Here is a 27,836-nt window from a genome sequence, read left to right on the forward strand (position 1 = left end):
GCATGTGCGCGTGTCTCCCGCCGGCCAGCTGGTCATCGGATCTTTGGCAGGCATTCTTGTGGGGGGCGTGGGGTGTCAGGGCACTGCGCGAAAATGCACAGGGGCAAGGGGTATGCGAGGGCCGCATGCACATTGCATTTTGCTGGTTTGGGGGCATGCACACACATTCGTGCATGCACACGCACACACTTTGGGCACTTGGTCTGGAAAAGGTTAGCCATCACTGTTATGTATATAGTTAATTTGGGTATTCAAATTTTACAATATCCTACCAGATGAATTCATTAAAAAACATTACCTTCGAACTGGTTTTTCACTCAGAAGCCTTATTGGCAGCATCCATATTATTGATCACACCACTTTTTTTACTTTTAGTGGCTCTACTGCTGCATCTTGTTCAGGTAATGCCTAACAAGACAGAAAAGAATTAAGATTTAAAGTAGCATATTTTGTGATGAAAGCCACTCACATACAATTAACCATGCAGTATCATAAAATACATCTACTCTATCAGAGAAGTGAGACTAGTTGACAGAAGCATTTCAATAGGGGTTTCATACATTTCTGTATTCTCTGTACTTATTATATGCAAAAGGATTCTTCTATATATTAGTAATAGTAAGTGACGCAAATCCAAAACATTTACTACCCAAAATTCAACTGTAACCAGTTCAGAAATGTTTGATCATTCATTTTAAGAATAAATAGCACTATTCAATTGGAATATATTATTATAAAATCTCTTCTTATCCCTATGGATGGGACAGTGAGTATAAAAAGTCTACACATCCCTGTTATAATGCCAGGTTTTTAAGAAGTATTCCACCTTTAATATAATATGTAAACTGTATAATTCAATAGAAAAACAAACTGAAATATTTTAAAGGGAAAAAATCACAATAAAAATGTACAGTAACATAGTTGAATAAGTATGCACACCCTTAAACTAATACTTTATTGAAGTACGTTTTAATTTTCTGGTGATGTCCATGTGTAGAGTTCTCTCTTGGGTTGTTGGAAAAGAGTGTTTGCTATGACCATCATATTCTCTTGACAAAATTCTACCAGCTTGTGCCCTGCTTCACTTTGTACTCCAATGCCAAACTTGCCTGTTATTCTTGTTTTCTTTTGGCTTCCTACTTTAGCATTCCAATCCCCCATGATGATAAGGACATCATTTTTTGGTGTTAATTCTAGAAGGTGCTGTAGGGCTTCATAGAACTGGTCAACTTCATCCTCCTGAGCAGCAGTGGTTCAGGCATAGACTTAGACTACTGTGATGTTGAATGGTTTGCCTTGGATTCGAACTGAGATCATTCTGTCATTCTGTGATTGTATCCCAGTACTGCTTTTCCTACTCTTTTATTGACTATGAAGGCTACTCCATTTCTTCTTGCCCACAGTAGTATACCTGATGGTCATCTGAATTAAATTCACCTATTCTTGTCCATTTTACTTTGCTGATTCCTAAGATGTCAATGTTCAGTCTTGTCATCTCTTGTTTGACCACGTCCAACTTGCCTTGATTCATGGATCTTACATTCCAGGTTCCTATGGAGTATAGATCTTTACAGCATCGAACTTTCTTTTCACCACCAGATACATCCAGAGCTGAGCATCCTTTCGGCTTTGACTCAGTCACTTCACTCTTTCTGGCGCTACTAGTACTAGTTCTCTTCTCTTCCCCAGTAGCATATTGGACACCTTCCAACCTGAGCGGCTCATATTTCAGCATCATATCTTTTTGCCTTTTGGTACTGTCCATGGGGTTTTCATGGCAAAGATACTGGAGTGGGTTGCCATTTCCTTCTCCAGTGGATCACGTTTTGTCAGAGCTCTCTGCTATGACCTGTCCATCTTGGATGGCCCTGCACAGCATAGCTCATAGCTTCATTGAGCTACACAAGCTCCTTTGCCATGACAAGGTAGTGATCCATGAAGGGGACCACACACACATATATAGTATAATTTATCAATGTAATTCAAATTGTTTACATGTCTGCGACCTCCTTTATTCTTACTGCTCTCTTGTTTTCACTTCCCCAAGTGAGTTTATATTCATACGGCTAAGGGAAAGTCAGTTATTCTTGACCATTTCTTTCTAACAAATCATTTGAGTCACTGTAATTAATTTGGACAGTGTAAGTTCTAAATGTTTTTCTTTTAATTATCTTTGAGGCAGCATTCATTATGGAAACGAGCTGTAATTATTTCAGCTCCCTCCTCTTAGCTTTCAAGATAATATTAAAAAGTTGCACACTTAAGAGAGGCATCTTTTCATATCTTGCAATATACATGTTACAGTAAATGTCACAAATGGTTTCATTGCATTATTAATGAAATTCAGCTGGGAAGCTATTAGGGTTGCATTTCACACCTGTAGAGTAACATCAGAACTATTTCAGTGCCACTTCCTTAATAACCTGTTGGGTTCTGAACATCTACAAAGTATTTCTGTTTCAACAAATACACACTTAGGAATAGGCATCCACAGCAAGCCATTATGAAGGAAAAATTACAACTTGCATGCAGTTATGTTATGAGGCAAACTCACAGTCTGCTGTTGATGCCAGTATGTATGTTGTTTGTCACTAGCTCCTTTCATATATGCAGTTAGGACATATGTGGCTCTGGAAAGCAATCTGAAACAGTAATGGCTGATTGTAGCTTCTTTCACCTTGACCTTTGGCAAAGAAAATGTTAAAAAGTCACACAAAAGAAGACTTGTTTGTTTATCTTACAGTGAATGAAGAATACTGGAACTCAGAATAATAGACTTAGATTTCTGGGAAGTCTAATGTTTAGCCGATCCTGATTTTGTACCTTAACCTCCACAAAGTTATTATGTGGAACTGAGAGAATTTAGGAAGCTCTTCACAATTCCTGTAAAGAAGAGTATGAAATAAATAGTAATTTGCTTCTATATAAGACGGACATTTTGCAAATGGAACCTACTAAATGAAGCATGTATATTGTATTTATATTTATTCTTTGGCCTGCCTTTTAATTCCAATTACTTCTTTCATTCTGTAATGCTGTCATTTTTCTGTCTTTGGGACTGAATAGACTTTTCTGCAGACACCAACGTGGATATTAATTGATGACCACTAGATAGAATAGCTGGATACTATATTTTATTTTGTCTCATAAAATATCCCGGTTTTATTTGCTATATTTTTGTCAGGCTGCACCATTTACTGGACACATTGACTCAGAATAGCACTTCACATTCACAGCCATGAATTCCTGGTTTATATATTTTCTTCTGTCAGATGGTCCACTCAACCTTTATGTGGCTGCAAATCAGAGTCAGGGGCAGATTCCAGTTTACCTATATTTTGTGGAATGTTATTTTATGCCAGCATCTTTCATTTATTTTATATCTGCCAGCTTACTAACCACTTACTATGAGAATGAATTTGCTGCAAGATTGCAGAATCAAAGACAGCACAATTTATATTAATGTTTAAGAGATGCATAAACACTATAAATTTTTAACCTATAAAAATATCAACTTCCTCATTTTTACTTGTTGATTTGATTTTTTTTATCAAGAAGACATTCACATGTTCTTAAAAGTGCCTTGATATCATGCAGAGCTGTTAATCAAGAACACAAGAGTGGAAATACTATAACTTCTCAGGGGTTTCATAATTTTTTTTTATTATAGCTCTTTTCTGTAGATTTCCAGTTCACATGAATGTTAGAAATAAATTATGGGAAAGAGGTAAAGAAAAAACAAATAAACAAGTAAGCTACAGCCATTTGTGGACTGGAGAAAACAAACCAAACCAAACAAAAATGGGAAAAAATCCTCCCATGTACCCCGATTTTAGATTTTTAGTAACTTGGTTATTTATAGGTTTATATGAACCCTTGCCAGCAATGCTGTTTGAAAGCAATTATACATATTTATATTTACAACAAGTTCTATTGTTTTTGTTTATATTTTAATAAAGGAAAATGCGTACCTTATTTTTCTTTTAGTCACAAAAAATGAATCTAAATTATTAGAATACAACTATATATATAGTTGTGTGTGTGTGTGTGTGTGTATGTGTGTTTAAGAAACTCTAATGCTGATCAGCTGTTCTAAGAGATAAAGCCCAACTCAACTGGAAGGCATGAAGCGGAGAAATGCTGAGATTGCATATTTGCTATGGTTGCTTATAAAAATAAGAACAGATTAACAATATTAATTTACAAATGAAAGATAAGGGAACACTAAATCATGCAATCAGAATTTTCATTTTAATCCCCAGATGGGCAGATTAAGTATGCAGTTATAGTGCTAGTACTGCTGGTCATTTTTAAAGGTGACTAATATCAAAATATGGATTTGGGAACTGTTTTCTGAAAAGTCCAAACATAAATGAGGAAAGAATTGATTTGGCTTTTGTTATATACAACTAGATAAATTAAAATGTAACCTTTTTTTCAGCACAGACTGTTGAGGAGACAAATCAGAATCCCTTCCAGTTGTCCATTTTATTGCTTTTTTGGTGAATGGTTTCCAAAGGCAATGCAGCTTAGCCACTTCAGAAATGTGTGGTGGAAAAGATTTCCAAAAACAATGCAGCGTTAGCCACTTAGGAAGTAAAATGAGCCAGGTCAACTGTCTCATCAACAATCAAGTTATGGATGAGGTGGGCTTTACTGGCATTTTCTTTGATGTGTTACTTAATCAAGGCAATAATGCTTTTACCATTGTCTGAGCTGAGTTTTACAACATAGATCTTATTTTATGATTTATGCATTGTATTGATGAAAGTTGCGGAATAAAATATATATTTTTTAACCTGATAACCCTAGAATCAATTTATTTTTGTGCCATTTATAAAGATTCCCATGGGTAATTGAGCACTATATTATTTTCTGTATAAGTGACATAAAAGAGCTGATTTCTAAATTTGATCCTTACTTTTATAGAATGTTATTAACAGAATATTGAAAAATTGAATACATAGGATTTTTGAGTCTTGCCAGATTTATTAGTTTGTTTAAGTTTGTTTCTAATAAGAAGGTAAAGTTTTAATAAATTGAATTAAAACTCTCACCATGCAACCACTTCATGTTTGCATTCTGCTTTACCTTTTTTTCATGCTACTGTTCTTGACTATTGTAATATTCAAGAGTTTAAGGGGAAAATGTGACAGAAAGAAGATTAATAGGATAGTTATAAATTCTTGAACATTTTGTTTGGCATTTCAGCAATCACGGACACAACTTTACTGAAAGTATTCAGGTATTACTATGTCAAATTTTACCCAGTATTACTTGGTAATATCATAGCATGGAACAAATACGAATACTAAGAATAACTGCAATTATCAAGCATAAGTGAACTCACTGGAATTCCTTTTTTAAATTTAAATTATAATAGAATTAAGGGACGTGGTGTCTCACTGGCTAAGATGCTGGGCTTGTCGACCAAAAGGTGGGCAGTTCAGCAGTTCAAATCCCTAGTGCCACGTAATGTGGTGAGCTCCTGTTATTTGTCCCAGCTTCTGCCAACCTAGCAGTTCGAAAGCATGTAAAAAATGCAAGTAGAAAAATAGGGACCACCTTTGGTTGGAAGGTAACAGCATTGCATGCGCCTTTGGTGTTTAGTCATGCCTGCCACATGACCACGGAGATGTCTTCGGACAGCGTTGGCTCTTTGGCTTTGAAATGGAGATGAGCACCGCCCCCTAGAGTCGGGAACAACTAGCACATATGTGCGAGGGGAACCTTTACCTTTATGATAGAATTATCATATCTTAAAAGGGCAAACCAACTTTTTAACTTATACTAATACCACTCTATAAAGCCTTAGTAAGATCACACCTATAATACTGCATCCAGTTTTGGTCACCACACTATAAAACAATGTTGAGACTCTAGAAAGAGTGTAGAGAAGAGCAACAAAGATGATTAGGGGACTGGAGGCTAAAACATATGAAGAACAGTTACAGGAACATGGGCATGGCTAGTCTAGTGAAGAGAAGGACCAGGAGAGATATGATAGTAGTGTTCCAATATTTGAAGGGCTGCCACAGAGAGGAGGAAGTCAACCTATTTTCTAAAGCGCCTGAAGGCCAGACAAGGAATAATGAATGGAAACTGGTCAAGGAGAGATTTAACCTAGAAATAAGGAGAAATTTTCTGACAGTGAGAACAATCAACCAATGGAACAGCTTGCCTTCAGAAGTTGTGGGAGCTTCACTACTCCTGGAAGCTTTGGACTGCCATTTGTCAGAAATGGGGTAGGGTCTCCTGCTTGGGTGGGGGATTGGACTAGATGACCTACAAGGTTCCTTCCATCTCTGTTATTCTGTTGTTATTATTATAAGTAGTTCTCTAGGATATATTTTTATTACAATTTTATTATGATTTTAATAAGGATAAAAACTAACAGAAATCAATATAGAGAAGAAAAAAAGAAGAAAAAAACAAAGAAAAAAGTTGAGAAAAAAGAAAGAAAATATAAAGTAGTTTCTAATTTTCTTTATAGAAATGCAGTTATAAATAGAAACGTACCTCTTACTGTATAGTTAAATCTTTCATTTTTTCTATAATCTATTCTTTCCTAATTATTGAAACCATAAATCAAATGTTCATCCTTTTCGTTTTTTTACACAAAACCTTTATAAGAGGTTTCCAGACAGCAATAAACTTAGGTAATGTCTTTTCTCTGATCAAAAATGCCAATTAGCCATCTCTGCAAGTTTCATCATCTTTGCTATCCATTCATCCATTGTGGGTAAACTTGAATCTTTCTACCATTGCGCATGCAATAATATCACAGCAGTTATATAAAAACAAAGTTCTATAACTTTTTTTCAAACTACTTATCAATTATTCCCAAAAGAAAAATTATGGATTCTGGTCTCAATTGTATAATAATCTTTAAAAAATGATCTGAATTAATGCATGCATTTGCATCTAAAAGTTTCAGACTGTCATTAGATGCCACCAAGCGTGATAAAATGTCCCTCTTGCTGTTCATGTTTCCAATGTTTTTCCAATGACATTTACTAACATTTTATAAAAATCCTCTTTAAGATTATAACATAGTGTAAATTTCAATCTTTTTCCAAATAATTTCCCATTGTTTCATCTGTATATTATAAACAAAATTCTAGCCTACTTTAGAATAAATTATTTCACTTGATCTTCCTTTTCTAATTTCAATAAAAGTTTACACAATTTAACAATTACATGTTCATCATTTGTACACAATTCTGTTTCAAACTCAGTCTTCTTCTTTTTGTGCCATATCCATATCCATATCTGGATGTTGACGATCATGTTGGCAATCAAACTCAGTCTTACAATGTTCATAACCATAAGTTCTTTTTTCCAGTGGATTCCAGTGGATTCCACTTACCTTCGATATCCAGTTTGGAACTGTGAGCGCACGGATGCTTGCTCCACTCACGTGTGGTGCTTTTGTGCATGTGCAGAACCTTCTGCGCATGCACCAAGCGCCCGTGATGACGTCCGGGCAGGTGGGCGTAGCCAGGGGTGAAATCTGAGCTTTTTTTTATTACTGGTTCGCTGGCCGTGCATGATGCTGCATGCCAAGTGTGCGCTGCACACAGGAAGCACACCAAATGCGCACTGCATGTGCAGTGCACACCAAATGTGTGCTACTTGCGCATGCACAGTGCGCAACAAATACATGCTGCATGCCCATGCACAGTGTGCACCAAACATGCACTGCACGTTTAAAAAGCTACCGGTTCAGTAGCTTTTTTTTACTACCAGTTCACCCGAAGCGGTAGTTTTTATCGCTACCAGTTATCACCCGAACCGGAGCGAACCAGTAGCAGTTCACCCCTGGGTGGAGCCTCCCGCCACCGCCACTACTGGTTCACCCGAATCGGTAGAAACCCACCACTGTTTTTGTCTGCTTTTAAATCCTTCTAATAATTGTAAATTATAAATAAGAGAACAATTGACAACTATATCCTCCTGCTACTAGTTCTTCTCTTGTTATAATGCACAAACAGGCAAAACATATTAAAAAAACCAATAACCTGTAGCAACTAAATCAGAATCATCCCTTAACAACTGAGTTTGCATTTGTTGTAATTTCTGTGTAGCCTTCTCTGAGGTTTCTCTATTTCATCTCTTCCAGAATTCAGTAGAAATTCCTGCAGTTTAATCATATCTTCAAATTTCCCCCTGTGAAATGGGATCTTTTTCTGTTTTAATTTTTCAGTCAAGAAAAAATGTTCAATCTTGCATTAAAATTCTGTTGCAAAATTTGATCTCTTGCTTTCTTCCTCCCAAAATGCACCAAACATCCCTCAGAACATTTATTATTCTTGCAAATTGTGAATTTATTCTGTAAAGTTTACCTAACCCTACCTCTTTATTCTCAATTCCCTGTCCAACATGATCAAATCTTATATAATTTTTTCTCTGAGGTTTTCACCAGATGCCAGAGGAATGCTTTAAATCTCAAAGATAATTCCTCTGTCTCAATTCAAATAGAGCCAAATTACCTAGTTCTTTCTCCAATTATTATTAACCTTTGTCTAACTCTCCAAACTTTCTACTTTATCATTAACTTGTTTTTATAAACATTAGTTTTATAGAATTTTCAATTTTTAAAATGTCTTTCAACTCCTGTTTCATCTTAACAAGTCTTTCATCTATTTTTTCTCAAAAGCTCTAAATTTACTCTCAAGTGACTCAGGCAATATACTGCCAAATTGATCAAACATTTTCTGCAATAAAACTAATGAAATTATTATTATTTATTAAAACTGCTTTCTCTGTAGGCTGTTCCAGAGAATCTCTCCTCCAGTCCAATAATGCTTCATCAATTTATTGCCACTATGTTCAAAGTGAACATAGTGAAAGTACACTAAGTGAAAGAACACTAAGTGAAAGTATACCAAACAACTGAAAGCATCTCAAACAAAGAAAATAGAAATACAAAATCACGCCGTTCAGTTCCTTTATCTTCCTGTGCTTTTAATAGTTAATAGTATAATTGTAGCTAAGCATCACATCTATGATTACAGTCAGGCACCTAAATCTGCTCATGTTATATTTATATTTTGTTTTATAAATGTTATCAACTGTCTGTATTCATTACTGTGTTTCCCTGAAAATAAGACCCTGTCTTATATTTTCTTAAACCCTGAAATAAGCGCTTGGCCTTATTGCCATGCGTTCAAAAGCCCGATTGGGCTTATAATCAGGGAATTTCTTATTTGGGGGGAAACAGGATAGTTGTAAGAAAAAGTATTTCAGAGAATCTAACGTCTGGTTCTCTTGTCTGATTTAATTATATACATTTTCATTTAAAAAAAAATTAGGACTATTTGGTGATGTCTATGGAGGACTTGTCCAAAATTACAGATAGCATTGCAGCATAGATTGCATCTGGAGGGCCAACACTGGACTTTAAAATCTCTCCAGTTAATGGAGGGATCCTGAGATAACCTGCTTGTTCTACAGGCAGCCATTCCTTGTGCATAAACTGGAGGAATTCCATCTATGCTCACAGCCACAATGTAGCCTTTATGGATAGCAAGGTGTAATTTCTTATTCATTTTTGGAATTAATTATTTTACAGATTAAGAGACATATTCTTTTAGAGTATTATTCATTCATAATTTCATAAATTAATGAAGAGCAATATAAGATTCCTCTTCATGAATTTCATTTTTTCTGGATTAAACTAATACAAAATTTAAGGATTTAAAGATAAAGAATATTTGGCAAAAGCTTAACAAGATATGATTTAAGAAAATTTAAAATGGACAAAGTAAATAATTATTTTTAAAGGACTAGCAAAAGTGTATAAGAGGTATTGTTCTGATTCTCAAAATTCTTTAAGATCCTTGATTTTATTTCTGACTATAAGGTTAATCTTAAAAGTAATTTTATATGCTTGTAATTAATGTTGCTATATGTTTTTCAAAAATTGAAACCCTGAATCTATGTATTATTTATCGTGTAAACAATTCTTCTCAAACAATGAATGTATTTCGCTATATATGAACTCACAGCAATTCTACATATTACAGATTCACAGAAGGAAGTTATTTCTATGAAATAAATATTGGATGTTAACTCAACCTTAGACAATAATGCTTGAGTGTATTGCTATATTTATTGGGTACATACATAATATAAGTCATGTAGCATGATATGATTCATACATGGAATTCCATTTTTGGGCCTGTCGTTTCTCCAAATGTGTTTATAAAGTTGTTAAAATAATTAAATATGAACATGTTGTCTCTTCCACAAGGCTAAAAGAAAAAAGGAGTTCTTAAATTCACTGACATTCACATGGTCTTATTCATGATGCAGTTTAGATATTTGTGTTGGTATTTTCATTTTTTTTTTTTTGCATTAAATGTCTTAGAAATTCAATGTAGTCTTTGATGAAATTTAGTAAATGAGTTAGTAAAATCAGCATCAGTGACTGAAATGGTTTTACTATTTATTATAAAATATTGCTTCTTTTTGTAATGATTATATAAGATGCCTTATCTGAGATCTTTAAACATAACCTTAACTGATAGTCAATATGTATTCCGAGTAACCGTTAAAAACCAAAACTTTATTATCCAGAGGATATTTTTCTTTCAGCTAAGAAAATATTTGATTTTGTAATCTTGTACTGCCAGACAGACTTTTAAAACACAAAATTGTAAATGAAATATAAAAATATTTCAGATATTACCATTTGTAATAATAAAGCTATTATAATCTACATTCTTCACATTAATTTTTCATGCTATTTGTTACATGTTGGAGGAAAAAATATAAAGAGATAAATAATCTTTTTTTAAAAAATAAGGTTGTTAAAAATGTTATTGTATAAAGACCAAATTTAGGTATATTTTACCAATGGATGACATCAGGGCATGTGAAGCAAAAGACACTGGGTTCAAAATGGTGACTCAGAGAATGAAGCTCTGTTCATTGTGATATGAATGCAATCTGAGGGAAGTACATTTAAAAAGAGTGGGGTTTTATAGCCTGACTGCACCTTCCATTTTGTTGCCAATTACCTCTGATGTGAATAGCCTGGGTGACATATTGGAGAACTTCAGTTAGATGGCGGGATGGTGGAAAATATGTGCATGCAGCACATTATATAGCAATTATGAAAACCGGAACAAAAGATTCTTGTAATTCAACTAAGTAAATACAAGGCTAATAACAGAGAAATCTTTCCCAATAGTTGCACTCTAGATGGTTTGATTTACAACCCATAAACCTGCTACCCATTATGCCTACAACCATATTTGCTATGAATTGTAAAAACTTCAATTTAGTATGTCCGGAGAATGTATGGCTGAAAGAGACTGCTACATTGTTATACTTTGAAACCTTAATTGTGTCAGATTTTCCCCCCAAATCATAGTATATTAAGCAATTTAACATATTACTGTACTATACAATTAACAAACCCTGCATATATGTTCATAGAAAACCAAGATTTATGAAATTACTCTCAGAAATAATTGGCAAAGTACCAGCTTCTCAGACCTTTTTAATCGTTGATACTCACTTTCTTTGGCAGTATTAAAGAAAATGTATAAACATACATTATATTCTATACACATTATGACATATGGCTTATTCTTTTTGAATAAAATAAAAATCATAAATGAAAATATTGAATTATAAAAAATATATATTAAATTATAATTAAGTGTCTAATTATTATTAATACTGCACATTTTAACCTTCATATTCATATGAGATTAGCTTAATATTTGAATATTTTTTATTATAGTCACTGACCAGTAATAAAATGTTAATTCACAATTAACATTTAATTTGCTTAGCTCAAACTTTTCATTTTATTACTAATTATTACTAATTTTATATATATTATATAAATCTATCTCAGCATCTACTTCTGTCCTACTATCGCAGCACCATTGAGAGTGTCCTGACATACAGCATTCTTGCATGGTATGGGACCAGCTCTGCAGCAGATATAAAAGCTCTACAGAGAATTATTAAAACTGCCCAGAATATCATCGGGCTCCAGCTACCAGCCCTGGATGACAACTTCGCATCTCGCTGTTTCAGAAAGTTGCACAAGATTCTCAGAGACTCTTCCCATCCTGCTTACAATCTTTTTGGACTGTTGTCTTCTGGCAGAAGACACAGAACAATTAAAACTCGGACCACACGTCTTCTGATTAGTTTTTATCCCAGAACTATAATTACACTCAACAATGAACGAAAGGGCTACCATCAGTGAGCTGTTGGACAGCATTATTTGGTCTGCTGTGTGGATGCTTGGGTGGTTTAAGGAGAATTTTTGGTGGGTGGGGGTGTGTCTGGGGATTGTCATGTGTGTTGGGCTTAGTCTCTGGGTGTTATGTGAATTTTGTTATATGGGTATACTGCATATATACTTACAATGACAATAAAATACACACACACACACACACACACACACACACACACACACACACACAGTGTTTCCATCAAAATAAGACAGGGTCTTATTTTCTTTTGACACCCCCCCCCCCCCAAAAATAAGAGCTTGGCCATATTATCAGGAAGGTCTTATTATTTTGGGGGTGCAGGAGGCAGCGAGGGTGGGACTGGATGTCCCATCGCTGCTGTCGCCTCCCCTCCCCCCTCGCCGGGCATAACAGGGGTTGGCAGGTGGGATGGACAAGAAGTGGGATGTGCATCTTACCTTTCCAGCACCATTGTGTTCCTTGCCGTTGTGTCCAGGGAAACACATTGTAAAAGAAAACTCACGAGTTTGAGGAGTTTGGACACAATGGCGAGGAATGCAACGGAGCTGCAAGTCTCCGGTAAGACTCGCATTTCACGGTGGGGCACAATTTGAGGGTGGCAGGTGGGTGGGGGATGGGGCAGGGCAGGCCACAGAGAAACTCGGAAGCTGCAGAGACAGAGTTTGGGGGAGAGAAAGACTTCTGCTGCTTTCCTTGCATGCAGCCAAAAGCAGAAGCAGCAGAAGTCTTTCTTTCTCTCTCCCAAATTCTGCCTCTGCAGCTTCCAAACTCCAACCAGGGCAGCCAGACTTTTCCTGGTGAGGGGAGCCACGCGGGACCCTTGCCTGCCCTCCCTTCCTCCCACAGGCCCCACTGTCAGCATTCCAGAAAAAAACCCAACTCCAAGTAAAGACTCTGAAGCAAGCATTTTCAAAGTTCTATTTCCTAGAATAGGCAAACTGGCACATCTGGGAAAACCCGAATCTGAGAGGTCCGAGTTTTCCCTCAGTAAATCAAAACCCCCAAAACCATCTCCTCACTTCTCAGTTGATCACATGCTCCAATCAACCACTGTCCCATCTCAAGACCTCACTCCGACCACTCCTCCAGATGCAGGATCGGCCTGACCTTGACTGACAGGAAGAATGCTATTATGTCTACAGACAACCCCTCTACTAAATCCCCCTTCCTACTTTCCCACACATGAGAAGGTGGCAGCATGGAAGTTTCCAGCCTTATATGGCTTCCAAAACTGACATGCTTACTCTTTCCAGGTGCCCAACAGCGAGATGCCGGGCAGCCGCACCAAGGGCAGCCCTGACAAATGCATCTCAGATGACCTAGCCATGGCCAATGCTCCCTGACCGCAGCTCAGTTTGGCCACAGGGTGCCGGCCGGGGCCTTTGCAGGCAGCGGCGGCAGCACCAGCAACACCCACAGCACCTCAGCCATCCCCACCGAGAGACTCATGCCCAGCTGCAAGTTGTAGTCCTCTGCGACTGCCCCACTGCACTGCCCAGCTCCCACCAGACATGTGTGCACCGACTTCCGCGTGCTGCGCATGGAGGCCTCTCTGTCACTGCCGGCTGCCCTTCCAAGGAAGACCTGGGGCAGTGATGCTGGTGCTGCTGTTGCAGGCGCTCGGTAACACAGGCTATCCGGACTTGGGGGTGAGAGTAGGCAGGCTGCCATCATGCTGCAGAAATGGGCACTCGAGTGCCCATTGATGCCATGGGCAGTGAGGGCGGCGGAAGGGGTAGGTGGGGCGCAGTAGTTCACAGGGATGTGGCTGCCTTGGGAGGGTTTTGGGGGAGAGGGACCTGTGTGTGTGTGTGTGAGAGAGAAGTGGGGGGTGGGTGGAGAGAACATTGCTGCCAGCCCTGGATAACTCTCCAAGGTTGGATCAGATCTCTTTCTCTTTCTTTCTCTCTCTCTCTCACACACACCCTATTCTTTCTTTGGGATCGCAGTACAGATGCCCCTCCTGGGATTGGAAGGCTGAAGGCTTCGTATGGAGCATTTTGGGGATCTGTGTCTGTGTTGCGATCCCAAGTAAAGAATGATCAGCAGGAAAAGGGGGAGGAGGCCAGCAGCTGGGGAGGTGCTCTGGAAATCTGGGCTGAGTTGCACAGCCCTCGCTGGCTCAGCTGATCAGTGGGCAGCAATTAAGGGGCTGAACCTCAATGAGGTGACCAGAGAAGGGAAGGGCTGCCTCCTGTGCTGGCCATGCCCACCCTTTCACTAGGGCTTATTTTGGGGGGAGGGCATATATTTATGCCCTCCCCAAAAATCAGGCTTGGCCTTATTTTCAGGACATTTCCTATTTTCGGGAAAACACGGTATATAATGCAGCAGCTTCTGCATGCTCTCTCTTAAGAGAATGGTTCTTAAATCACCCTCAAGGAATTTGAAAGCCCAGTTGAGTTAGGGTTTTCTAGATGTTTAGTCTCTAGACAGTCTTCAAGAAATGACATACTTCAAAAATTATTTCCATAAGATGCAGCAGAATAAATGTACTTTTTTTTTTTTTGCAGTAAACAGCAAGAGGTCATTAGATTCAGAAAGTTATACTGTAAATGGACTAAGGGGCTAGATGGATTTGAAAAAAAGATTTTGGAATTAAGAGGAATCCTTTACATGGGAAAATGTTTTTGTCTTGAATTCTCTTTAAAAAACCCAGTAGGATAAGGCTTTGAAGGAACTAAAAATGATAATTCAAGGTATTTTGAACATTTGCTGATCAGGACTGAATGATGAAGCTTTAAGGATTTGTTTATGGATTACCTGTATAATGGTATGTAGGAATGGGAGAGGGAGAAATGCTCAGATAAACTGATTATAATTTATAACTTATTAGGGTGGTAAAAGAAATTTGTACTTTCAGACTTGAAAGATTTTGTTAATGTAGCCTTACAATAAAATAGAATTAGCACATCTGGTCATGTTTCCTGTCTGGACTACCTGTGACAAGATAAATACTGTATATAAAAGGATAGTATAGAAGTATACTATACTATATACTAAGTATACTATACTATATAAAAGTATAGAAAGAGGAAATCACTTGTTGTATTTTAAGAGAAGGTAAAAAGTTACTTAATTTTTTTTATGTTTTTGATGAAGGGAAAGTAATTTCTTTTTATATTTCTTTTCTTTTTCTTTATAATCTTATTTTCCTTTCTCATCTTCTTTCTTTGTTCATTCCAATGCTTACTATTTCTACTTTTTATTCTCTTATTTTTTTTTAGTTTGTATTAGTTTTTACCTCTTTAATTGTAACTTTTAATACAAATTACTATTTTTGAAAGAAAGGTACAAATGGACTAAGGGTTCAGATAAATTTGAAACAAGATTTGGGTATTGATTATAAAGAATTTTTACCATAGAAAAATGCCTCTATAAATAGATTGTGTTTAAAAGATACTATAAAAGAGGAACAGGTTCTACCTGGCAAGATCAAGACTGACTTGAAAGTAAATTTTAAAATAACAGGCTAGAAGAATGAGGTGATAAAAGATGTTGCACTGGACATGCAAAAGAAACCAGCTGACATTTTAATAGTTAAAAGGGATATTCAAATGACAAAACAAGAAGATGACCTGGATAATTTTCCTACATTGGATTTACAAAATAATCTTGTTAAAGTTTTGAAGAATTTTGTGAGAAGGAACAAAGAAAAAGAAAAAGAAAAAGAAAAGAAAAAGAAAAGCAGTCAAGTTTTACAACATTTTTGAAGGAACTGAAGGTTAAAAATTCAGCTTATAAAATTCAAGGTTCCTTTATACAGTGAAGTTCAGAATATGCAAAATTAGCAAGGTGATTCTGAAGTCTTAGCAGAAGAAGAAAAACATGATTTACTCAGTGTAACACAGACTTGGAAGGATGATTCGAATGAATCCTATATGGCTCTATTTCTGTATTTCAATGAATATAGCAATTAAGGTATTCAATTAAAGCAAAAGGGACAAAAGGAACCAAAAGATAAAAATGATTGGACTGTATATTAAAAGAAGCCACAGCTGCTTAAAAATCCCAATTAATGACTTTTGTGATACTATAGGGAACATCTGGGCTAAATTCTGGAATAAAGAAATCAAATCATACCTTGTTGTTTTTATCCATTATTGCATGCCCTAAAAAAGGAAGACATATGGGTAATGCTTTTCAGAACAGAGCTTTTAATAAATAAAGAGTAGTATTGATAGGGGACTCTGCTTAGCCCATGTCCACTAAGAGAGAAAATTTGATAAGCTTAGTATTTTCAGGAAATTCCTGACTTGTCTAACTGACAAGTTTATTAATCAGAGAGTAGAAGGCACAAGGGGATTGACTATTGTTAATATGATACTAATGAATAGTGACAACTTAGTCAAGAAGAGGAAATAGAAGGAAAATTCAAGGGAAATAACTATGTATCATTAAGTTCCTAATTTTAAAGAAAATAAACTGAATGTAATGAAACGTTATCTTGGACTTCAAAGATTAACTTCTATGAGAAGTTACTAAAAAAAGAAGATCTACATAGGTGGGAATTCCTTTAAGAAGGAGATACCCAAATCACAATTGCACTTCTTTTCAATGAGAAAAAAAGTATTGTTTTTATCTTATTTTAATTTTTGATCGGGAACCGCCCAAAATTTGTAATAAATTGGCAGATAAATAAATGTTTTAAACAAACAAATAAGCTACACAAAATACTTAATAATACATATAGGAGATTGAAGGAGAATCAAGCGGCATTAAAAGATAATACAGATAGTATGGAACTATAGACATGGTATCAAGAAAGCTAAAAATCAGAGTTGAATTTAGTATGGATTCCAAAAATAACAAAATAACCTCTTTGCATGTGTTCAAATAAAAGACAGATAAATAAAAGAGTTTGTGATTTGTTCAATGAGAAAATCAACATGCCAACAGGACAGAAAAATAGCAGAACTATTCAACTCTTACTTTCTTTCAGTCTATTCCAATCAGAAAGTACATATTTCATCAGAAAGTAAAGAGTACGAGGAAAGCACATACTTAAAATTGAAATATATGGAAACAAGGTGAGGGATTTTGGGTATGCATTGAACAAATTTAAATCTGCAACATTAGATGAATTTCACCCTCAGGTATTCAAAAAAAAAACTTGTTGACAGTCTGAAAAAATGTTATATTTTTGAGAAATCCTGGAGAGAAGAAGAACAGCCAGATCACCAGAGAAGGAAAACTGTTCCCTGGATTTTCCAAAAAGGGGGGTGGGTGGACAAAGAAACCTATGAGAAAGAAACATCAATCAATTTGATACTGTTATCTGTGTAGACTCTAGAACAGACCATAAAACTATTGATTTGAAAGAGCTTTGAAAACAATGTGATAATTATCTGAAGTCAGACTGGATTTTCCAAGAACAAATCTTGGCAGATGAAACTTATTTTGACATCATCATCATCATCATCATCATCATCATAATACACACACACATGTACACATCCATTTATACATAGAAAGAGGGAGAGAAGTAGGGACTCTATACATTAATAAATAATAAGTTGCTTCCTTTTTTAATTAGGGAGGAAGCAACATATTATTAATTAATGTACAGAGTCCCTATTTCCATCTCTGTGCATCAAGTTAATAATGACAAACTGTTTTAGCTTTCTTTAAAAGCAAACAAGACTTTTCCATCTGAAAAGGGAATAATTGTGTTGATTTATTCAGGACTATAAATTCATCAAAAAGAGCTACAACATGCTTAATTATGTATACTATATACTATACTTTGTTTATGCATACAAAAAAAGATCCCTTTTTATGCAACAGAAACACAGAAAATGTGCACCCGGGAACATTTTCAAACAACTTCTATTAGATTTTAGATCACAACAGGACCATACGTGTGAAGACAATATAATCCTATTACTAAATGTTAACATAGATTTGTCATAAATTAGCTTCACCAGACAAATATTATTTCATTTTTTGATAATCTAACTCCCTTAGTAAATTGTGAAATGGTTGTAGATGTCATATATCTTAATTTCAGCAAAGCATTTGACAAAGTACCCATGACATTTTGATTAGTTAAGTGTGGAGGGAATGCTTATTGGATTTAGAGATGATACAGAATTGGACAGAATAGCTAATATCCTAGAAGGCAGTAATATAATTTAAAGTGATTTTGGTAACTTAGATAAAAGGAATGGAAATAAGAGAATGAAAATTAACAGAGACAAATAGAAAGTTCTTCACTTAAAAAACAGTAGATATACTATGTGGTAGATCAGGTTTAGCAACAATATTCTGGAGAAAGATCTTAGAATAATAAGCTGATTTCATGTTGATAATAAATCAGGGATAGGCTCATCAAAAAAATAGGCTAAAAGAGGCTTTCCATGAGTTGGGATTCTTATGTGGCATTCCCAATCATATGGAGTCCTAATATACACATGGTTTACTTTACTCCGCAGGGAGGCGGAGCCAATAAGATGGGTCCGCCCCAGGCGCCTGATGGATCCTGATAGGTTCCAGATGGAGCTTGGGCCATTTCCTGAGGATCTAGCACATGACTCGGCTGAGGATCTGGTAGCTGCCTGGGATCGGGCGGCTGGTGGGGCCTTAGACCAAGTCGTGCCTTTGTGGCCTCTGACCTGGTGCCGATCCCATGCAGCTCCTTGGTTTACTGAGGAGCTGAGGGAAATGAAGCGCCGGAAAAGACGCCTGGAGAGCGGTTGGAGGGCCAGTCTCGCTGAATCTGATCGAACACTGGTAAGGTCGCATATTAAGGCCTACTTAGTGGCAATAAAGACAGCAAAGTTTAATTACTTTTCCACCTCTATTGCATCATCAGGGAATCATCCGGCCACCCTGTTTAGGGTGACCCGCTCTCTGCGGGAGGATCCCCTGGAAGGCAGGGCGGAGGATTTCGGACAATACCTGTATGACAAAATCTCTCAGATCCGGGGGGATTTGGACTCTGACTGGGTAGATCAGGGCAGGGTGACGAGGAATAGTCTTGAGAATGTTATCTGGGAGGAGTTTGATGCTGTGACTCCTGATGATGTGGACAGGATTTTGGGGAGACTTAGTATGGCCACATGTTTACTGGACCCGTGTCCCTCCTGGTTGGTACTGGCTTCCCGGGAGGTTACACGAGGCTGGCTCCAGGGTGTTATCAATGCTTCGTTGAGTGAGGGTTACTTCCCCGCTGCTTTGAAAGAGGCAGTGGTGAGGCCTCTCCTCAAGAAGCCGTCCCTGGATCCGGCAATATTGGCCAACTATCGTCCTGTCTCCAACCTTCGCTTTATGGCGAAAGTTGTTGAGAGTGTGGTCGCGCGACAGTTTCCACAATTCCTGGAGGAAACATCTTATCTAGATCCGTTCCAGTCGGGTTTCAGGTCTGGGCACAGCACGGAAACGGCATTAGTCGCGTTGGTTGATGATCTCTGGAGGGCTCAGGACAGGGGTTGCTCCTCTGTTCTGGTCCTGTTAGACCTCTCAGCGGCTTTTGATACCATCGACCATGGTATCATGCTGCACCGGCTGGAAGAGTTGGGGGTGGGAGGCACCGTATTGCGGTGGTTCTCCTCCTTTCTCTCCAACCGGTCGCAGTTTGTGTTGGCAGGGGGACAGAGGTTGACCTTGAGGATCGGTCCTCTCGCCCCTTCTGTTCAACATTTATGTGAAGCCGCTGGGCGAGATCATCCATGGCTTCGGGGTGAGATACCATCAGTACGCTGATGACACCCAGCTGTACATCTCCACCCCAGGCCACCCCAACAATGCCCTTGAAGTGATGTCTCAGTGCCTGGAGGCTGTGCGGATCTGGATGGGGAGGAACAGGCTCAAGCTCAACCCTTCCAAGACTGAGTGGCTGTGGCTCCCGGCATCCCGATATAGTCAGTTGACTCCATCACTGACTATTGGGGGTGAGTCCTTGGCCCCCACAGAAAGGGCTCGCAATCTGGGAGTCCTCCTGGATACGCAGCTGTCCTTGGAGGAACATCTGACGGCTGTAACCAGGGGGACCTTTTATCAGGTTCGCCTGATTCACCAGTTGCGGCCCTTTCTTGATCGGGATTCCCTGTGCACAGTCACTCACGCCCTCGTCACCTCTCGCCTTGACTACTGCAATGCTCTCTACATGGGGCTCCCCTTGAAGGGCACCCGGAGGCTCCAGCTGGTCCAGAACGCAGCAGCGCGGGTAGTGATGGGAGCAGCATGGCGCTCGCATGTAACACCGATCCTGCACAAGCTGCACTGGCTCCCGGTGGTCTTCCGGGTACACTTCAAGGTGTTGGTTATCACCTTTAAAGCACTCCATGGCATAGGGCCTAGCTATCTTTGAGACCTCCTGCTGCTACCGACGACCTCCCAGCGACCCGTGCACTCCCACAGAGAGGGCCTCCTCAGGGTGCCATCAGCCAAACAATGTAGGCTGGTGACCCCCAGGGGGAGAGCCTTCTCTGTGGGGGCACCTACCGTCTGGAATCAGTTGCCCCCAGAGATAAGGACAATCCAAGACCTCAGTGCCTTCCGCCGTGCCCTTAAAACCCACTTTTTCCAGCAAGCCGGGCAGGCTTAGGAAGAAATTTTTTAAATTTTTTAAATGTTTAATTGGTTTGTGGTTTTTTTAAATTTTTGGGCCAAATTTATATAGATTTTAATTGTTTTTAATATTTGTATTTCATGTTTTTAATTCTGGCTGTGCACCGCCCTCAGTCCTCAGGGAGAAGGGCGGTATATAAATTGAAAATTGAAATTGAAATTGAATTGTCTGAGTGATCTAAGGGGTCTGAGGCCAGCATCATGTTGGAAGCATGCTTTATTTCTTTATATTTATGATCTGAATGTATTAAAAGACTGTTGTATAAATCTTTATTTAGGGTTTCTGCACAAATAAAAGCATTCCATGTTTAAATGTTCATCTAGGAGTAACATTGTGTCCAGACTGAGCAACTAGTACAAAACTATTGTGAGACCAAGGTAAATATATTTATTTATTTATACTTTATATTTACAATGAGCACAAAGCTAAAGGTGAAGGTTTCCCTGTCCAGTCATGTCCAACTCTAGGGGAGTGGTGCTCATCTCCATTTCTTAGCCAAAGGAGCCAGCACTGTGATTTCTGTGGTCATGTGGCCAGCATGACTACCTGCCAAGACACACGGAACCCTGTTATCTTCCCACTGAAGTGGTACCTATTTATTTAGTCACATTTGCATGCTTTCAAACTGATAAGTGAACAGGAGCTGGGTCAAGAACAGGAACAAGAAAATATGGTCACTGTATAGTTGCTGAAAGTTATACATTCAGATCAGGGATGGGTTCTACTTACCTTTACTACCAGTTCGCAACAGGGTTCGCATGCACAGAAGCATTTTGATGATGTCAGGGTCAGTGGGCGGAGCCTCCCACCGGTTTTACTACCGGTTCTATAGAACCGGTGCGAACCAGGGGCACTGATTCAGATATAGATTTTATGTAAGGACCTAGCAGCATAGCAGCCATGAGCATGATGATAAAATAGATAGTTGAAGCAGTTTTCATAGTTGAAATTTCACAAAATTATCAAACAATGCAAGAATATATGAGATTTCAGTGCATTTATATAAACCATATAATATTTATATAAATAAAATTTATATAAAAATGTGAAAAGCTTCATAAGACTTAGTGCTCCCAAGAGATGTTGGCATTTTTTGAAAAAAAGATGTTTGCTTTCTTGGAATGGAAGCATACTCTGGTTTCTACCCATCTGAAAAGTTTGCCAACTTCTGCTTTCAATTGTTTGTTCAGTGTAGCATTTGCATGTTATACTTCCCCCCCTTCCATAAATTGATGTGTTGACTCTTAATAGATTCTAATTCATTACAATAGTTGGAACATTTTATTTTAACCACCCAATTTACAGTACAAGATTTGCTTGGCTCTGGAATTTTAGGTATAAGGGGCTCAATGTATTTAATGCTTTGTGTTTGCAATGCCCCCTGCTTTTTTCTTCCCTTTCTTTTTGTGGAATGTATTGGACAGAATATATTCACATAGGGCATGACATTAGAAGATGCATGAAGGGAAGTGAGTGGCATAAAATAGTGGGTAGCAAAGTCCTGTACAATTCACTGAACAACAAGGTCAATTACTCTGTATTTCCTTCTGGTTTAGCTCAGCTGGAGTGAAAAAGTCATAATGCCTCTCTGGCATTTCTGCAGCAATTTAATGGAAAATGATCATAGGCTTAAATAATCAATTTACCAAAAAAAAAAAAAAAAAAAAAAAGGAAAGGAAAGGAAAGGAAAATCCAACTGGGTAAACACAAGAGCAAAACACATTACTTGTTAAGAAGATATAGGAGAAAAGCAAGGTTATATGATATTTAAGTACGATCAAATCTTGATTAAGCAGTGATCGTTTAAATTCTCTGCTTAATGTGGTGATTGTCAGTGATGTCTCCATTTATAGGAAAAATGTTTTATGTATGTTTATTATTTATATTCTAGTCATTTTGTCTCTTGGGAATATAATGTACAATTGAAAATGGCAGAGGTTCTCCATGTACAGATGTGGATCTTTTGACTTCCTCAGGCATTGATGCTTTTGTTGTTGCATTATGATGGTTTTATTGCTATATTCTTTTGGTATCCTTTGTCAGCATGCTGGCTGGAGAATTGGGAGTGTCTGCATATCTTAAAATGGTCACATTTGAAAAATAATGTTTCAGAGTCTTCAGAGCTCTTTTTAAATTTAATCTCTCCAAATAATTGCATTGTCAGCAAATTTCAGTATCCATATCCTAATTAATTTATGAACTTTCGTAAGAGCTTCAGGATAGCACATATAATACAATGATATTACTGTTTATATCAGTGGTGAAATCCAAATTTTTTTACTACCAATTCTGTGGGCAAAGCCTGGTGGGCGTGGTGTGGCTTGGTGGGTGTGGCTTGATGGGCATGGCAGGGGAAGGATACTGCAAAATGTCCATTCCCTCCCCACTCTAGGACCAGCCAGAGGTGGTATTTGCAGGTTCTCCGAACTACTCAAAATTTCTGCTACCGGTTCTCCAGAACCTGTCAGAATCTGCTGGATTTCACCCCTGGTTTACATCCTTTTAATATCAAAAATAACATTTGATAGTATACTTTAACATGAATCCTTATACCATAAGACTACTGAAAAGTATTTGGTAAAGGCCTTCTGAAAGTAGTCGTGTTTTGGATCAGACAGTTCTCATGCTTAAAAGTAGAAATTGCATGCATGGGAACAAGTGTATGTATTAATTTATCTGGGTTTTGGATTCCACCTAAAAGGACATAGGGAAGATTTTAGGCAAAATAAATCATAGGAGTTACAGATCCCTGAATTTTTCCCCCCAAATGGTAGTCTGATTTGGAAATAGAACAGAACAAATTACTGATTTGACTGAATGTGAAAATGACATGGACCACATTAGATTATTTGTAGTATTAAAATCTCTTGGCAAAGTAGAGATTTTGATAATTGCCCACAGGAAAAAACAGACTGAAAATGTCAGCTCATTTGCACCAAGGAGATGATGGCAACTCCATCAACTATGCATAGATAAATATGTACATTCCTTGTTTTAAAAAAAGTTGCTAGTACCTCCTTTATAAATGCACACATGCACAAACACATTTCTATAATGAAAATAAATACCATCCAACCCATTGTATTACTAGAAGTACAATCATATGCATTTCTATACAAAAGTTCATTCTGTGGAATTCTTTGAGTAACAGCAAATAAAATTCCTATGTCAATTATATCACCTTAACCAATACCTATTTTACATTCATACATAAATACACTATAAATATAATGGCCTTGCAGTGAGCCAACAAATTAAAAAAATAAAATAGAAAAATAAATGCTTTACCTTGTTTATATCTACAATGTGTTATTCCTATACCAAATGAGATACCATTTTGGTTACCTATATGTTAATCAGTACTAGATGAATTAAACTGATGCACTTCCAAATTCTACTCCACATCAATTTTTATTTTAGGAGAAACACATAATGTACATGTTTGTATGATTGTGCATATATACATTTGTATGTAAAATGTACAATTCTTATATATTTTGCTGTACTGCCATCTGTGCAATCAGCTCCTCCACTAACTTTTTCCTTTTTTGCTATCTATATTTTAAACATAGGAATTTCTTTATCTACCTATGTAATACCTATATGTATTTTTACAACAATCAATCTATTGGATCTATTATAATCTACTCCACATAATCTCTTGTGGTCTTTGATATGTAATACAGGATCTTTAATATAGTATAGCAGATAGCAGAATCATAAGGTATTTAATTCAACCAGGGATCACAACAATATTCCAATGTCTTCCTAAAGTAATTATTTTGGGTCATTAGCATCCAGTAGGTTAACAATTTGCATCTTCTAGTGCATGTAATTAACACTGCTTTGTAGTTTATAAAATTTGCTCAGCAGAGATGCTGTTAGCTACTACTGGTTCATAATTGATGAAATTCTTTAATATTACAATAGGCGTGGGGTTTTTATTTTTAGGACTTAGAACCCAACTCTATAACTAAGAGAGATATAAATGTTTGAAATAAATCATTTCAATTTCTCTCAATCAATCAGCAATGGTTGATTTGGTGTTTAATAGACATCATTCTTTTAGTTAGTCCTATATTTATATTTTACAATGCCCCATTTCTAATTATGTATCAAATTAAATATAAATACAAATACCATTTCTGATTGACAAGAAATAAGTATTTTATGCCCTTCTGTATGTGAAAAGAAATCATATTCAATACGAACAACATTGAAAGAACCATTAAAATTTTAAAATCAGAAATATTAGTCAATGTCACCTATTGGAACACTTTATTGTGGTAGAAAAAAAAGTTTGAATTTACTGCAGCATCCAGCAACATAGAAATAAAGACAGAAACAGGAAAACATTTTCTGTAATATATACTTTAGTTCTGAAAGCATCTTCATTCTACACACTGACTGCGGATTTTACTTCTTGAAAATCTGATATTTTATCATGCTGGCATGTTTTCAAGATTTCCAACCACTTGCTCGTGGGCTTGTGAATGTTCCCATTTTAATCTCATCAACACCCTGATGCTAAACATTTGTAAAACTCTATCTGCCAGGAACTCTGATATATCATATTTGTATTGCTAGTGAAATCTTAGATGACTATAGTATAAAAGAGGCACAGCAATTGGCTGGGACAGATTATATAAACATTCCTATTATTTTTTTGTGTCAGACCTTTAGAGGCCATAATGTATAAGAAAATGTATCATACTTGTCAAATTTAGCATCTTGTTTTTCTTGTTAACAGTAGAACAAGTCACAAGTCTCTTCCTTCTCTTGGCTCAGACAGAAATAACCCTATGTTGAAATTATTACTTTACATTATGCATCGAAACAGAACAGCAAATCTATTCATTATCCTATAAAAACTTATAATATACCCATTCTCTATGTGAGTTTGAGTGCTAATGGCAAAACTGTTGAGATTTATTTCCCCATCAAATATATAGTCCTACTGGCAATGTATATAGGCAGTATTTTCTCAGCCAAAATTTTATAAAGAACAGTGAATTTTTCACAGACTGTTCATGCTGGAACTTCTTATTTCATGTTCTTACATCACCATTGGCAAATAAACCAGCTTTCCCTAGTCAAGTGTTCTCTGAAGAAGTTGGACTATAGTTCTCAGTCAGGTAAAATGATAGGTAGAGTTTAGGTCCAAAGCATGTGGAGGACCTAAGGTTTTTTTAAATATAAATTTTTAACTAAAGTTTTACAAAACACATGAAAACTAAACCAAACTAATAAAAAGCGGAAGGAAGGAAGGAAGGAAGGAAGGAAGGAAGGAAGGAAGGAAGGAAGGAAAAAATCAGAAACAAAGAATCAAAAAGAAAAAAAAATAAAATAAGGTTATGATTTCCTTTGCACCAAATACAATTACCAAATTACATGATTGCAAATAAACACTCACTTTTTTCTATTATTCAAGTAGTTTTTCTACCATTCAAACAACAAATCATAACTGCATTTTTTCCGCAAAAAGTATATAAAGGGTCCTTAAAAGTTGTTTCTAGACATCAGTCTCCACCAATATTCAAGGTATGACAAATAGATCTGTTTTAATATTACATAACTACTTTTCTTAAAGGTACTGTAAAATATACCTGCCCATTTAGCAGTCCACAAGTGAGCCTTCAAAGCAACATTTGAGGGTCATTTTCTAGTGATTAATCTATGATAGAAATTTTGAATCAGGCCTTGAATGTTAGCCAACCAATTAATCAAACTATGTTTGCCCTTGTTTACTCACCAAATTCTAAAAAATCAGTTCGCTATCCCATGAAATTGTGGCTGAATAGTCTAATGTCATGGATCTGCTATAGCCCAAATACAATTCTCCTTCTGAATCCTTTTGGCTGGCTCTGAGTGATTAGTTACAAAAGGTGTCCATTGTGAAAATCACTTGATTATGTATGCATTTGTTTGTGGAGGCAATGCTCTGGCATAGATCAACTTTTCTTCTTTCTGGCTTTTCCTCTGTTAGGATAACAAATACCAGTTAGTCAGTTTATGCCAACAAATCCACAGGACGATGTAGGGTTAAATACATCTTCTGATGTGCCAGTTATGAAGGAATTGAAAAAAACCAATTTATTAAATAACTTATACTATGAGGAGTACAGATTTGGTGAAGCAAGAGGAGCCTTTAAATTTGGAGTAGGTGGAAACAAAAAAGCAGGTTTGACTACATAATCAACCCCCCCATTCTGTTTATGTATGTTAATGTACTATGTATGTAGAACAGAATAGGACTTTGATGAATGGTCATACTTACAACTTGTCTTTTTTGGTTTCCCACTGTGGATGTCCCTGCTAGTCCTCAGTTAACTATCTTTGATTGATGAATCCCTGGGGAAAATGCTGGATTTCATGTTTCATCCCTGTAGAAGCAGAAACTGATAAATGAATCACAACTTGACAAAGAGATTAGTTTTACTATTCTGCTGCTATCAGATCTATGGGGCATGATACCATGGTAAGTTTTCTATGAAATAGTTCTCATCTTATTGAATAGTTCTCTTAAAAGAACATGCAGCACCCACCTTGCTACAATTTTGAAAATAATGTAAAATTGTTTTATCCAGGGGTGGGTTCTAAATTTTTTACTACCGGTTCTGTGGGCGTGGCTTATTTTGTGGGCATGGTTTGATGGTCATGTGACAAGCAATTCTTTAGGATTTAGCAGAGGTACTGGTCTACCAGGCTTTTAACTGCTTGCAGAGTCGTACCAGTCTACCCATTTGTTTTTGGAGCACGCTGGTCTACCACCACAATGCCTTTTACCGCTGATCAGCTGTAGGGCATCCCTTTGAAGCACTGCAGCAAGAGTTTAAACAGTTTTTTGCCACTCTGCCACCAGTGAGAGTATCGGAAACCGCTTTCAGGCAGCTTGGCCTCAATTTCCAATATACCACCACTGAGCGGTTTACAAGGAGTGGATCGGTTCTAGCTGATCAGTTGGGAGGCTTCTTGGCTTCTCAATTTAAAGCAACGGTGTCTTGGGTTTTTTTCTTTTTTCT

The 27,836-nt window shown here is 37.0% G+C and overlaps 1 long non-coding RNA gene across 1 annotated transcript; it reads right to left on the reverse strand.

The window, feature by feature from the left end:
• Positions 1–304: 304 nt before the first annotated feature.
• Positions 305–27,166, reverse strand: LOC117655591 (uncharacterized). Its single transcript, XR_004588728.3, has 4 exons — positions 27,092–27,166; positions 26,567–26,793; positions 2,555–2,683; positions 305–408 (listed from the first exon to the last, which is right to left on the reverse strand). It is a non-coding gene; the product is annotated as an uncharacterized LOC117655591 (long non-coding RNA).
• Positions 27,167–27,836: the final 670 nt, after the last annotated feature.

The sequence above is a fragment of the Pantherophis guttatus genome, chromosome 7, assembly GCF_059756535.1.
Source record: "Pantherophis guttatus breed Tessera chromosome 7, ASM5975653v1, whole genome shotgun sequence".
Classification (NCBI taxonomy): domain Eukaryota; kingdom Metazoa; phylum Chordata; class Lepidosauria; order Squamata; family Colubridae; genus Pantherophis; species Pantherophis guttatus.